The sequence below is a fragment of the Arachis hypogaea genome, chromosome 13 (assembly GCF_003086295.3).
Source record: "Arachis hypogaea cultivar Tifrunner chromosome 13, arahy.Tifrunner.gnm2.J5K5, whole genome shotgun sequence".
NCBI lineage: Eukaryota > Viridiplantae > Streptophyta > Magnoliopsida > Fabales > Fabaceae > Arachis > Arachis hypogaea.
Window position 1 is genome coordinate 29,882,013 of NC_092048.1, and position 10,345 is coordinate 29,892,357.

General features: G+C 34.7%; 1 non-coding gene across 1 annotated transcript; it reads right to left on the bottom strand.

Moving 5' to 3' along the window:
- Positions 1-9,915: 9,915 nt before the first annotated feature.
- Positions 9,916-10,023, bottom strand: LOC112739147 (small nucleolar RNA R71). The gene has a single exon (XR_003170086.1). It is a non-coding gene; the product is annotated as a small nucleolar RNA R71 (small nucleolar RNA).
- Between the last annotated feature and the right edge of the window lie 322 nt (positions 10,024-10,345).

Sequence of the window (10,345 nt, forward strand, 5' to 3'; positions counted from 1 at the left end):
AAAAGCGTGCGCTTTTAGAGGAAAACGTTCTACATTCAAAAGCTTCTACAAAAGAATCGACAAAATGCTTGAGTTCGGCTTCACTAGAGAAGGACCGAAGTCAAGAACTCGACCTCAAAAAGAAGACCGAGCTCAAACAGGGGCACTGTTCATACCCTGGGTCGAGATGACCAGGCCGGGATGTTCAGTAGCAAAGCGACGGACCTCTTTAGGTCAAGCGGACCAACCTCTTTTTAAAGAGCTCGGCCAAATCAACAGGAGAGCCCAGTAAAGGGCCCAAATAGAGGAGCACGACCCAAATCCAAAGGCAATCCGAGCCTATAGAGATAAAGGCGGTTCCCTTAAAGATAAGCTTACTTCACTCAAGATAAAGATAAGATAAGATAAAAATAACTAACTTATCTTATCAGAAAGGTCGGCCCACACTACTATAAATACACTGGAGCACCCAGGTATAACTCATACTCTGATTCTACTAAAAACCTGCTTAATACCCGTGCTAACTTAAGCATCGGAGTCTCTTGCAGGTACCCCCCACCCTCCGGAGGCCAAGGATCAGCAGTGCAGCAAGTCCAACAAGTCGGACGCAACAGCTCCGGCTGCCACCAGCCAGCCGGACACGTCATCTCCGACCAGTACTAAAGATCTCATCCGAGATCGACCTACAGTTTCAGGTAACCCTCGAAACAGTCACTCTGTAGACATGACACATGACAGAGCACAATGGCGTCGTTTGATTCATTTAGCCGACTCCACTTAGTGGGACAAGGCTTTGTTGTTGTTGTTGTTGTTGTTTAATCATCACATGCATAGACATGACTATTTTCCATGTGCAATTTTTTTTTATTTTCTATTCTCATTCATGAAGAAGGATGTTATTGATTTTTATATTTTTATATTTTTATTGTTAATTAGTTATGACGATCATAAATATGTGTTACTAATATTTTGATCTTAGCATACAGTACTTTACATATAAATTGTGGCAATTTGTAGAATATTTATTTAAAATTGGCAAGAGAGTAAACTATTAAAATGGTACTCAAAAATTCGTAATGCAGACAAAACGAATCTCAAAAAATGCTAATGATAAATAAGTTCTTGAAAGATTTAAAAACTCAACAAAAAGAACTAAATATTAAATGTTAAAAAATTATTAATTTCTGAATTTATTTATGGACAATATATATATCAATCGTAATCACAGAATTAAGTCATGTTACATTAAATGACTTGTATAATGGTAATCTCATTTATTGTTATAAATATTAAATTAAATAAATCATTATTACTTTTGATTTGGAATTAAATGAGAATAAAACCATATATACTATTTTATTTGGGATTTAGAGTTTATTAATATGTGTCACACTCAAATATAAAGTGACTTCAGAGTTATGGTTCTCAACACATCAAAGCCACCTTTGTAATTCTTTTCTCATCAGAAAAGTTACAATTCATCCCTATCAAGAATACCAAAGGCTTTGGTTGAGAAAAATTAAATAACCAAACTCTTCTAATCATGTTTATGAATTTAGGTACACTTTCACACTCAAATATTTCTTTTTTAATAATTTAACATGGATGATCTTGAGATTAAGAAAATAAAAAATTTTCGACATGTAATATTAGAGCTATCCATAATTGAATTATTGATAAAAAAAAGATTTAATTCAATTGTTAAGATTGGATCGTTTTTTGCGATCGTTAATGATAGAATTCAAAGTCGGTTACGTAAATTATGTATGATTATATATATTTTTTGGTCTATTTGAGATTAGAGATTCAAAACCTCCAGTAATGTAAAGTTCGTGTGTGTTGAATCATTTTTTTCTCCTTGCTCTCTTTCTTTGTTGTGTCTATTAATATATGCTACACCTGATGAATTGTAAGACATGGAGTCTTGAATATATACCTTCATTCATTAACAAAAGATTTAGAAACTTTATTCTATATATATATATTGGTTAAAAGGTTCCATTGTTTTTTGCTTGGGTCTATTCGAAAAGACGCAATATATACACATGGTTTAGTAATTATGAGTTTTTTCTTTTGGATTTTTATGGATTCGATCCATTATGTTTGATCACAAAAGGCATAAATTGTATTTTGTACCATGACATATATATTTTGAAGGATTTATTTATTCTTAAGGTTTTAAAAGAATAATGAATAAAGTATTATTTTGGTTCCTATCGTTTGGGTCGAATTTTACTTTGGTCTCTAAAGTTTTAAACGTTTTATCTTAATCCCAAAAATATTTAGACATTTTATTTCAACCCGAACAAAGTTTTAAGTGGTTCAATGTTGTCCTATCATTAAATTTGGCATAAATAATTTGCATATTGAAGAGCTAGTAGCATTTAAGTTCAGTATATAAGTAAAATTGAATCACCAACAATCACTAATATAAAAGTTTTTTCTTTAATTTTAAAGCGTTGATGATTAATTGTTAGGCTTTTGAATTTTGTATAAAAAGGAAATTGAGGAGAATTGTTACAAGAAGGTTTTGGTTATGTTTTTCTAACACATGAAAGAAGATATGACTTAACTAGTAACGTTATTAACATCCACGTCACTCATTTTGTTAATTATTATTGTCAAATTTAATAGTATGATCATATTCAACATGTTTAAAATTTTTTGAGATAGAAATATGGCGTTTGAAATGTTAGGGACAACTTAGAATATTTAGTGTGCTCTTATATGCTTATATGGATTGAGTTATGTGTTTCATTCTGATGGATCAATAATTTTTTTGGCACATGATTGTAATCAGTGATGCCTACGTATCTTTAGTAGTTTCTAGGTTTATTTTTGAATAGTTTTCTTAGATTTAATTCAAAGGTCTTATGTTTTTAGTGAAGTTTTTATGACTAATTATATGTTTGGAGTTATTTTAGAATAATTGTGTTTTCAAGCTTTGTTTTAAAGTAATCAAGATAAAAGTAATAAGAAAACACAAAGTACACTCCCAGGAGAAGGAAGAGAAGTTGGCGCTAGGCTTTAAAGACCTAAGCCCAGCTCTAGGACACCAAGCCCAATGTCCAAACCTCCAAGCCTGGCACCTTCGTAGACCTGAAAGGGCAAGAAGGGCTGTTGCCCAGCTTCCAGAAGAGGCGCCCAGCGCCACCCAATTTCAATACACTGGGCACCCAGCGCCAAGTCTCGGACCCGCCTTCAAGTGATTTTTCACTCTCAGTGGCCCAAAATTGCATTCAAGTTAGGCGCCAACTACTCAAGCCTAGTGCCAAGTTCAATATCTTCTCCCAGGAAGCTTTAACTCAACTCAAAAGATTCAAAATTTGAATGATTAGTTAGCATTAACTTCTTCTAGAAAGATAAGATTTGTTTGTTAATATTTAATTTTAGATTAAATTTGAATTGTTATTTTTATCTATTTTATCCTTCAAAAGATAAGATTAGATTTAGTTTTTAAATTTGAATTCTAAGTCAGAAATAGAAGATAAATAAATCAACGTATGGTTCACATAGGGAATCATCAATCATCAAGTCATAACTGGATTCATCCAGCACCTTAGTAGTTTTAGATTGTCATGAGTAACTAAACCTCTCTTATTAAGGGTTAGGAGCTCTGTTTACTTTCTATGGATCGGTAATATAAGTGTTTTCTTTATTTTGATTAATGCATTAATACTTTTTCAAGATTGAGTCTCGTCCTTCATCTTTAATAGTTAGAAGTATTAGAAAATATTCTAATTCTGTCTTGGATTCTGTTATTACTTTGAAAAATTTAATATTGGAATTAGCTTGAAACTCTTTCTCATGATGTTCAACTTGACTAGGAAGAGTATTTTGAAAGTTGTGTGGCTTTAAATCGAAACCCTGCTTAACCTCTTTTCTTAATTAGTTGACCAAAGAATTGGCGATTAATTAAGTTAAGAGAAATTGAGTTGTCAAGGAATTGGAATTTAATTATAAATGATTTCTCGTGAAAGTATTTTATATGAGTCAAGGCAAGAAAATATAAGCATTACCTTTTCTAAAAGTTAAACATCTCCAAAGCCTTTAACATCTCATTCACTAATTATTTCCCCAAATTCATAAGCATTCTCTCATTCACAAACAAACACTCTCCTTCACTGTTCTTTATTACTTCAAAAGTCTACTTCAAGATTCACATCCTCTTGTCAAAGTTTGATCGATCTAATTTGAAGGTTCAACTAGAAGCTGTTTGCCTCAATCTTTTAATTCTCGCGGGAACGATATTTACTTACTGTGGTATTGCTTAGACCAATTTGGTGCACTTGCCAATATACGAGTGTATCAAGTTTTTCTTGGCTCATCAAATTTTTGGTGCCGTTATCGGGAATTAATTGAGATTGGCAACATACATCCGATTAAATCACTAACTTAGATCTTGTTTTATTTTATTTATTTTGTTTAGTCTTATTTTCTTTTTCTTTATTTTTCTTCTTCATTCCACACGGTACGTGTGATTTCTTTTTGTTTTTGTGCATGCAAGGAAAGAAGATTGCATTCTCTTCGATCCTAAAATAGAGAAGACACTTGCATAATTAAGGAAGAAATCAAGGGCTAGGAGAGAAGAGGTAGAGAGAATGGCAGAGGAGAACATTAATGTGAGAAGGATCTTCGTGATTACACCACGCCTTCCATTGATAGCTGCGGAAGTAGCATAGTGAGACCCACGGTTCAAGCAAATAACTTTGAATTAAAGCCCTCACTAATTCAATTGGTACAACGAGACCAATTCAGTAGTAGCCCTCAAGAGGATCCTAATATCCATATAGCTAATTTTCTACAGTTATGTGACACAGTAAAAAGTAATGGAGTTAGCACCGAAGCCATCCGGCTAGGGCTATTTCTATTCTCTTTGAGAAATAGAGTCATGCAATGGCTCCAAGCTCAACCTTTGAGCAGCATTATCTCTTGGGAGGATTTAGTTAGCGAATTCCTAACTAAATACTTTTCACCCTAAAAGTTGGCCCGGTTGATGAATGACATCAATTTCTTTTTCTAAAACGATGGTGAATCACTCTATGAAGTTTGGAAAGGTACAAAGAGATGCTAAAAAAAAATACCCACATCAGGCTTTCCCTGAATGGCTTTAAATCCAAACTTTTCATGATGGAGTCTCTCAAGCCTCAAGAACGATGATCGACTCATTGGCAGGAGGTTTTTTATATAGAAAGACGCTTGAAGAAGCATTGAAATTGATAGAAATAGTGGCGGCCAATAATTTCATGTATTCATCCGAAAGGTCCAGCAAAAAAGGGTGTGATGGCATTAGACACCATGGATGCAATTCTAGCACAAAATAGAATTATGTCCCAATAACTCTCCTCACTCACAAAACAACTAGGACATAAGCAAGTTTTAGCCATTAGAACTCAAACCTCATATGACTTGTGTGGAAGAGTACATCCAAGTGAAGGGTGTGAATGATGACACGTCATCTTAAGAGATTTTTAGGTCTTTTTATTATTCATTTGTTTAGGTTTTATCAAATTTCTTAATGTTTTTTAATAGAATTCAATAAATAATCAAATGTTTGGAGTTAGGATAGTATTTTTTGCATTTTCAGGAGTTTTTGGCTCAAAAACAAACAAGAATCAAGGCTTTTTCATAACAAAAACACAACTACAGTATAAGCGTAGCCTAAGGAACAAAAGCATGCCTAAGAAAAAGTGGAGCTAAGACAACACACACTCCTGACGGACCCCTCCTTGCTCCTGCACGCTTGGTGGACAAACCCCACGCCTAGCGGCCTATCAACACGATCGGCGGCCCCTTCCCACGCCCGGCGGACTCCCATGCGTTCCTCCTGCACGCCCGGCAAACCTGCACCTACGCCCGGCGTATGTGTGCCCCTAAAAGGTGAATTTTTGGGATTTTTCCCAATGTCCTTTAATACAAACCCGACTTAAAGCTAATTATAACTCTCAAGAAGCAACAATTAAGACCCAAGCTTAATTCATTAGAAGCCTTAATCACATCTAAAATATTGAAAACTCTAGAAGATTAGTTATATAATTCTTTCTAGAAATATAAGAGATTTGGTTGTTAGGATTTGATTTGAATTATTGTTTTGAATTTGAAATTGAAGTCAGTAAGTAGTTATCTTATCTTTCTCTCCAAGAGATAAGATTAGGATAGTTTGATTTTGAATTCTATAATTTAGGATATAAATAAGTGAACCTTGTACAAAGAAAGACATTCGGTTCTTCAGCATAGTTTTCCTTCTCATTTTCTTTACTTTTTCATGGGTAAGTAATTCTTTTTCAAAGGGTTAGATGCTCTGTTTATATTTTCTATGGGTTATTAATCTAAGTTTATTTTATTTTGAAGTTTTGCATTGATCTATTTCATAATTGAGTTATTCGTTCTTCATTCAAATTAGTGGTATTGGAAGGTATGCTAATCTCTTTTGAATTTTTTTATTATAATTGAAAATTTTGATATTTGAATTATAGCTTGAAAACTCTTTCACATGACTCTTTGAATTTGGCTAGGAATAGTGGTTCAATTAGTGTGCGACACATACATGATTTTCAATCACTCTAATTTTGAATAAGTGACATATAATTTGGATTAGAACAACTTTTGAAAATTGTGTTTTTATTCTAAGATTTAACTAGACAGGACTAGCTTGAATACGTGATATATAATTCGATCTAAGGACTAATTTTAAATCTTATTTAAATCTAAATCAGTTTTTGTGCTTAACCTCTTTGATTAATTAATTGACCACTAATTAATTATTGAGAAACTGTGAAACCAAGGAATTGGAAATCACTTACTAAAGATTTATCGTGAAAGATCATTGCATACTTCAAGATAGGTAAACAAGATTTGATTTCTCTAAGAGCATAAACATCTCTGAAATCCTTGATTCTTACCATCATTGTCTTCTCTCAAATCAACATCCAAGTTCTCTGTATGTAAGCATTCAAGCATTCAAGTTCTAAAGTTCTCAACAAGACTCAATCTTGCCCTCTTCTATTCAGGTTCTTTTAATCTAATTAGGCATTTAATATGATATTTGCTTGCTCAATCTTTTAATTCTTGTGGAAACGGTATCCACTCACCGTGGTATTACTTGAGTGATCCGATGCATTTGTCGGTATCCTTAAGCTTTAATTTTCACTCATAAAGTTTTTGACGCCGTTGTCGGAGATTAATTGAGATTGACAACATAACGTCCGATTAAATCCTAATTTAGATATTGTTTAATTTCTTTTTTTTCTTTTGTTCACGTTTAGTTTCCTTATTTTTTCTATTCTACGTTCTTTTTTCTTTTCTTTTATATTTTTTATTCTATTACATTTTTTTTACATTATTTTCGTTCTTTACCTTATTTAAATTCCTTCTTTTTTTTCTTTGTATGTCGCAAGGTACGCTTGATCTTATTTTTATTGTTGTCTTACATGCAAGAAGGAGGAGTCCCACACCTCCTCTCCAATATGATCCTGGAATAAAGTTAACTCTATTTTTATTAAGAAATAAAGCAAGAGTCAGGAGACAAGAAGAAGAAAGAATGGCAAACGAGCAAAACAATGCAAGAAGGACCTTTGGAGATTACAACACACCCACCTTTGAAAGCTGTGGAGACAGCATAGTGAGACTCACAATTCAAGCAAATAATTTTGAACTAAAGCCTTCACTCATCTAATTAGTACAGAGGGACCAATTTGGAGGTAGCCTGATAAACCATTATTTTATGATTCATATTGTGTTTAATTGTGTGGTTTTATCAAATCTTTACCCACTTATTCATATGATAAGCATGTATTTACAATTCCTTCCCAAAATCACTCCATGGTTGAAAACTTGCTTCCTAGAGACTTTTAATTATGTATTTTAATTCTCCTTTATCCCATTCGATGCCGTGATTTGTGTGTTAAGTATTTCAGGCTTCATAGGGCATGAATGACTTGGAAATTGGAGAGGAGGCTTGCAAAAATGGAAGAAACACAAGAAACTAAGGAGATGACCAGCGAGCAATGACGCGAGCGCATGGCCCATGCGAACGCGCGGAGTGAAGAATTCACAGCGACGCGGACGCGTGCCTGGCGTACACGCGTGGATTGGAGTCTGCACACATGACGCGAACGCGTGAACGACGCAAATGCATGACAAGAAAAAACGCTGAATGACGTGAATGCGTGGACGACGCGCACGTGTGACCTGCGCGATCTGCAAAAATAACAGAATACGCTGGGGTGATTTTGGGCCGCTTTTTGACCCAATTTTCGGCTCAGAAACACAGATTAAACCTAGGAAATATGCAGAGACTCAACAGGCATCCACACACATTGAGTTTCATCACATTAGGATTACACTTAGTTTCAGATATGAGTTTTGAGAGTTACATTACATTGATAGTTTTATGCTTTTGCTTGGATTTTTGGATGCTGAAAGTCATTACCTCCGTTGAAGACATTACTTTAGTTTGTTTCCTTATTCCTTTATTTTTAATTAGTTACTCATTGACTCTATTCAATTAAGTATGTTACATTTTGAATTTATTAATATATGAAGTTATTTTTATTTTAATTAATTTTAATTCTCTATTTTAATTTAATTAATCATGTCTTCTCATATTTTTATGATTATTAATTTCATGTCAATGGAGTATAATTTCTACTTGACATGGGGGTTAATTAAGAGGTGATACTTGAGTTGGAATGCTCAAGTGCTTGGTTAAACTGGACGTTGTTAGCTAACTTCATACTTACTAACACTAGACCTCCCCAAGGGAGAGGGCTAGGATCTGAGGGTAAGAGTTAGTTCAATCACCATATCCTTTCTTATTTAAGTAAGGGAAAATCGAGTGAGAACAACAACCTTTTTACACCACACTTGAGAAGATCCCAACAAGGATAGAAGTTCCACTTAATTATTTTCCCAGTCAAGACTTTTTATTCAGAATATCAATAATTATTTTTAGTTTATTTTTATTGCCTTAATTTACAATTATTTTAATTACTTGTTATCAAACTCAACTTTCTGGGAATTTTCTGATTAATAAATTAGCACTCTTTCCTGCAACTCGTTGGGAGACGACCTGGGACTCATATTCCCAGTATTTTATTTCTAAAATTTGTGACAACCCTTTTTAAATTGGTGAGGCAGATCTTAGCTGGTTAAGAGCTATACGTGCAACACTATCTCTTAATTGAAATCTCTTAATTGGTTAACTTCTGTCACACATCAATTTTTGGCGCCATTACCGGGGAGTTGCAATAGTGTGCTAAATTATTAATTAGTGTATATATTTTATTTTATCTGCATATTTTATTTTTATTTCTGTTACCATGAGTTACATGTCTTTCTCATTGAATGACGCGTTCATTGCCTGATCCGAGTTTAGTCCCATTTGACCCTGAAATTGAAAGAACTCTTTCACATATTAGACAAACTCGACGTTGGTTAGCCTCCGAGGGTGGTGAAGTGGTTATTATCAATTCACCAGTATCATCTGAGGGCGAATCTAAACTGCCATCTGAGAGCGAGACAAGCTCATTTACTACTGATCCAGTTGATTTACGTGCAGGAAACATGGCAGCACCTAGGAGGATTACTCTCCAGGAGGCAGGAGCCCCAGATTTTACACTGCAGCCATACCAAGTGCATCACCCAACTGCAGCTACAGATTTTGAACTAAAAACCGCACTGATCAACTTGATGCCTAAGTTTCATGGCTTACCTGCTCAAGAGCCTATCAAGCACCTTAGGAATTTCCAGACAGCTTGTTCTACTGTTAGGCGTCATGGTGCAGATGAAACTTCTATCCTGTTAACCGCTTTCCCGTTTTCTCTTGAGGGAAAGGCGATGGAGTGGTACTACTCCCAACCTGAAGCAACTATTACCAACTGGGATACACTCAGAAGAGAATTTTTGGAAAAATACTTCCCAGCTGAAGTCACAGATAGACTGAGAAAAGAGATCTCCTGCATTGTTCAAGGTGAATCAGAGACTCTCTATGAATATTGGGAGCGCTTCAACAATCTCCTGGACGCATGTCCCCATCACATGATTGGTAAACTAGTACTGATCAGCTACTTCACTCAAGGCATGAACCCCTAGGATAAGACCACACTGGAAGGTGCCAGTAATGGTTCTCTGAAAAAGTACAAAACTGCAGATGAAGCATGGCAACTGATCAGCGACTTAGTTGAGTCTACTAGAAATCACAGACAGAGGCGCTACCCCAAAACTGTTGCAGAGATTTCCACTAGAATAGAGACTACTGCTCTGACACAGAGTATATGTGAAATGACTCATCGGCTGGGAGTTTTCTACATAGAAAAATGCCTGAAGAAGTATTGGAATTGATAGAGATGGTAGCGGCCAACAATTT